Source organism: Quercus suber, unplaced genomic scaffold (assembly GCF_002906115.3).
Source record: "Quercus suber isolate HL8 unplaced genomic scaffold, Cork oak 2.0 scaffold_201, whole genome shotgun sequence".
Lineage (NCBI taxonomy): Eukaryota > Viridiplantae > Streptophyta > Magnoliopsida > Fagales > Fagaceae > Quercus > Quercus suber.
In genome coordinates, this window is record NW_027069659.1 from 902,148 (window position 1) to 907,357 (window position 5,210).

At 33.3% G+C, this 5,210-nt stretch overlaps 1 pseudogene; it reads left to right on the top strand.

Annotated features, from left to right (window-relative positions):
- Positions 1-1,989: 1,989 nt before the first annotated feature.
- Positions 1,990-3,527, top strand: LOC111987528 (tyrosine decarboxylase-like; annotated as a pseudogene).
- Positions 3,528-5,210: the final 1,683 nt, after the last annotated feature.

Here is a 5,210-nt window from a genome sequence, read left to right on the forward strand (position 1 = left end):
AATACTCATTCTCGCACCCAATGCATCAAAGGAAAAATGGAATACAAAACAAATGTCAATTTAGAAACACTAAATTAAAAATAAATAAATAAACTAATAATGCAAATTTAATGTCATAGAATCATCATCAAATTTTGGAAAACGATAGGTTGCCAATTGGAGAGAGAGAGAGAGAGAGAGAGAGAGAGAGAGATAGGGAAAAAAAACAATACAAAGTAATAAAGAGTAGATAAAAAAAAAAAAATCAAACGTCAATTAGTAACCACTAATTGAAAAACAAAGAGGTTGTAAGGAGAAGTAAAAAATAAAACAGAAATGACCATATGGAGAACATTAAAAATTTTATAGTGTAGTAAAATAAACCGTAAAATCCACTTAAAAAATTAAATCAATAATCAACAATTAAATACAATCATAGTACTAAATTAAACTTAAAACTAATCAAACTCTAACTATGGAAACCATATTTCTAATCATAACCAAAAAAGAGATGTTCTCTGGTAATAGTTGAAATTACATAAGAAATAAAGTCAAGAAATTTTTAAATCCATTTTTTGACATTTCATTTAACCTTATTTATTTGTATTTATATATATATATATATATATATACTATATATATATATATATATATGTAAAGGTTAAAAAAAAGGTATATTTAAGGTTTTTATTAACTTAAAAAGTATTGAAAAACCAATGGTTAATAACTAAAATTTTTTTTTTTTTTTTTTTTTTAAGAATACTAAGTATTTTTAACACACACACACACGAGGAGAGAGGAGAAGTTTTTTTAAAGAAACTTACAGTGATGTATATCCAAAAGGGCCTAAACACTGTGGCTACATATATCTAAATAGCTAGATTCTAGACCTCCGAATTCTACTCCTATTGTTCATTTGGGCATCAACAATCGGAAATGAAATTCTTCTAAGTGTAGTATCTATTACATACTCACTAATATACCCACAAAATTGTGTGTGTACAAGAGTATGTGTATTAGTGCATATATAACAGAATTTTTCCATTTTGTAATATGTTAAAGCAATCCAAATCACTAGAGATCGATTCCGTAATGGTAAGCTCGACGTGGTAAGCTTTCAATCTTCAACGTGTTGGAATACATATATCTTGATATATCTTGAAGCTTTCAATCTTTGAGATATTCGAGATATTCACTAGGAAATTTTTTTTTTTTTTTTTTTTTGTGAGACTACTAGGTATTTTTAACACACACATACAGAGAGAGAGAATAAGTTTTTTTAAAGAAACTTACAGTGGTATATATCCAAAATGGCCTAAACTATGTAGCTACATATATCTAAATAGCTAGATTCTGGACCTCCGACTTCTACACCTATTGTTCATCTGAGCATCAACAATAGGAAATGAAATTCTTGTCAATGTAGTATCTATTACATACTAATATACACACAAAATTGTGTGTACAAGAGTATGTGTATTAATGCATATATAACAGAATTTTTCCATTTTGTAGTACGTTAAAGCAATCCAAATCACAACCGATCGATTACCTAATGGTAAGCTTGACGTGGTAAGCTTTCAATCTTCAACATGTTGGAATACATATATCTTGATATATCTCGAAGCTTTCAATCTTCGAGATATTCGCTAGGAAAGTTAAGGCTAAACACTATAGCTACATATTCTGGACCTCCGACTTCTACTCCTATTGTTCATCTGGGCCCATTGAATTATTTGGAAAACCCCAAATGATACAAAACACAGGCTAAGGCCCAACGGTTGTGGCCATTGAGACAGTGGTGGTCTATTCAAAGAAAATCACGCGAATTTCATTCCTCACGTAGCTTCATGACATCCATATAAACTCTCCATTCCCTTCATTTTATCTCATCAGCTACAAGATAGTCTCTAGTTTCTCGTTTCACTTTTTCCTTTCCACAATTATAACCCTTCCACCAGAAAACCAAAGAATCCTGAACCATTTCTTTTCCCCATAGTACATATATATATGGGTAGCGTCAAGTCTGACCATGTGCACAACCATACTTCTTCCCATAACATTAACCCATTAGACCCCGAGGAATTCAGGCGGCAAGGCCATATGATCATAGACTTTCTTGCTGATTATTATCGCGATGTAGAAAAATACCCGGTTCTAAGCCAAGTCGAACTAGGATATCTCCGAAAATGCCTGCCAGAGTCCACCCCAAATAATCCAGAACCCATTGAAACCATTCTTCAGGATGTACAGGAGCACATAGTTCCTGGTTTACCACATTGGCAAAGCCCTAACTTCTTTGCTTACTTCCCATGCACTGGTAGCATTGCAGGGTTTCTTGGCGAGATGCTTGGCACCGGCTTCAATGTGGTCGGATTCAATTGGATTGCATCACCAGCAGCTACTGAACTAGAGACAATAGTCGTGGATTGGCTTGGAGAGATGCTTGAGCTGCCAAAGTCTTTCCTTTTCTCTGGCAATGGCGGGGGTGTGCTACAAGGGACTACTTGTGAGGCCGTTTTGTGCACAATTGTCGCTGCAAGGGATCAAATGCTAAACCAAATTGGGAGAGAGAACCTCAAAAAGTTGGTGGTTTATTCTTCTGACCAGACACATAGTGCAATCCAAAAAGCAGCACAAATAGCAGGGATCCATCCAAAGAATTTCAAATCCATCAAGACTTCTAAGTCAACATCATATGCACTATCACCTGACTCACTACGAGCCCAAATTTGCGAAGATGTGGAAGCTGGCCTAGTTCCATTGTTTTTATGTGCCACCGTGGGAACAACAGCAACAGCTGCCATTGATCCACCAGAATCGTTATGTGCTGTGGCAAAAGATTATGGAATGTGGGTTCATGTTGATGCTGCTTATGCCGAAGTGCCTGTATTTGTCCTGAGTTTCGGCACTTCATTGATGGTGTTGAGGGTGCAAACTCATTTAGTCTTAATGCACACAAATGGTTCTTAACCTCTTTGGGTTGTTGCTGCCTTTGGGTAAAAGATCCGAGCGCCTTGATAAAGTCACTCTCAACAAACCCTGAGTTCTTGAGGAATAAAGCCTTGGATTCAAAGCAAGTGGTGGACTATAAAGACTGGCAGATAACCCTAAGCCGAAAATTTCGTTCCTTGAAATTATGGTTTGTGCTTAGAAGCTATGGTGTAGCTAACCTTAGGAGCTTCATGAGAAACCATGTGAAAATGGCCAACCTTTTTGAAGGGCTTGTAGCTATGGATAAAAGGTTTGAAATTGTGGTCCCTACAAATTTTGCCATGGTTTGTTTCAGGATTTTGCCATCGGCACTAAGTGAGAAAATATACAAAAATGGTAAGCTTGACATAGTAAGCGAGGAACATGCGAATGAGGCAAACCGCAAATTGTTGGAGTCCATTAACATGTCGGGCTGTGTCTTCATGACTCATGCGGTGGTCGAGGGAGTATTCGTGATACGATTTGCCGTTGGTGCAACTCTAGTTGAGGAACGACACGTTATCACGGCTTCGAAAGTGGTGCAGGAGCATGCAAATGTCATACTAAGCACTTAATTAGTTCCTGTGTAAGCCTAGCTAGGCTGAATCTTCTTTGCATGCAGCCAGTAAAATAATTTTTTTCGTACAATAAATGAGGGTAAGGATTTGAAATTTAGTTCTTCCCATGAGAAGAATCAATCCCCTCCACCGTTTGTTAAAATATTACCAATGTAATTTTGAATTTAAAAATAAAAGCATGAATTTGCTAAGTGTGTTTGCGGAAATATTATAAACTAGCTTTTTTATTTTGAACATTGTTTGTGGTTCTCATATTACTTTTTGTATTAACTTTATTTCAACAATCAAATTTACAATTTTTTGAAATATGCTAACTTTTTGCTTTTTGTCCCATATTATGAAAATAATCTATTGAAAATAAACAATTCACAAACAAACTTCCATTTGAGAACAACTTATCTATAACCTTTTGATGAAATCATTTGTTAAAAGTATTATAGATAAAAGTTAACTTTTAGTCTAATTTTCAATTTTTTAGAAATATACTAATTTTTAGTTTTTTATCTCATATTATGCAAATAATCTATCGAAAATAAACAATTCACAAACAGACATCCATTTGAGAACAACTTATCTATAGCTTTTGATGAAATCATTTGTTAACAGCACCGCATATAAAAGTTAAAAACTAAATATAATAAGTTAATTGTTTTTTTTTTTTTTTACTAAAATTAGTCTAGAAAACAGAGCAGAGTCAAACCCGCAATAATTAAAAAGTAACTAGCATTTGTACAAAAACCAGAGCATGAGAGCTACAAACAATCAACTTTACCGTACTTTTAAACAAAAAGTTATAGTTGGTCCCCCAATGTGCCAAGCCGGTTGACTAATTAAGCTCACTTAAGCCCAAAAAAAAAAAAAAAAAAAACTTCTTCTTTGCGGTACCCACAAATAAAAGAAGCAATAAGTAATAAACTAACAGTTTTGAGCTATTTAAGTGTATCCCAAATGCACATTTAGTGTTAAAAAATATAGTTTGTATCGCATACAAAATATATGCAACAGAAAATTAATGAGTCTACTTCATTCGCAATTAATAACATTTACTATGTAAATTTCAAAATTTAAGAATAAGAAAGCGTACCTTGATGCAGTGAAATTCAAAATCAAATATTAGAAGTACTTGGAAAAAATTTTAATCTTCACTCCAATTTTACTTTTACCCAAGAAGTATGGTCTCTCAATCAGTTTACACGTATGTGTTCAAAGGAGAATAAGAGAATAGCTTACACTCACATACACACAATTTCATTCTATATGAAATTTTGTATGTTTTTTTTCTTATATATAATTTATTATCGAATTAGGCTAGCCTTTTTGGGTCATTCCAATTGGGCTTTAGTATATGACTTGAAGTAGGACCAAAATGGACAAATAAAACACTAACTCTAATGGATTTTGGGCTTTTCTGTCAACTCTTGACAAGCCCAAAATTACCATTAATTATATTTAATATCACTTGATAAATATAATTGCACTCTAGGCCTTATTAGTAAATTATATCTCAAGACTTTATTATACATTTAACCCCTTCATTAAAATATTCGTAGTAATACAAAGTCATGAATGTTGACTACCTCTTTGAAAATTATTACATCTTAATCCTTGAGTACCCAGTTTAATCCTTTAAGTTATTCATCATATATTTATGAAATCCAATTTCATAAATATATATATATA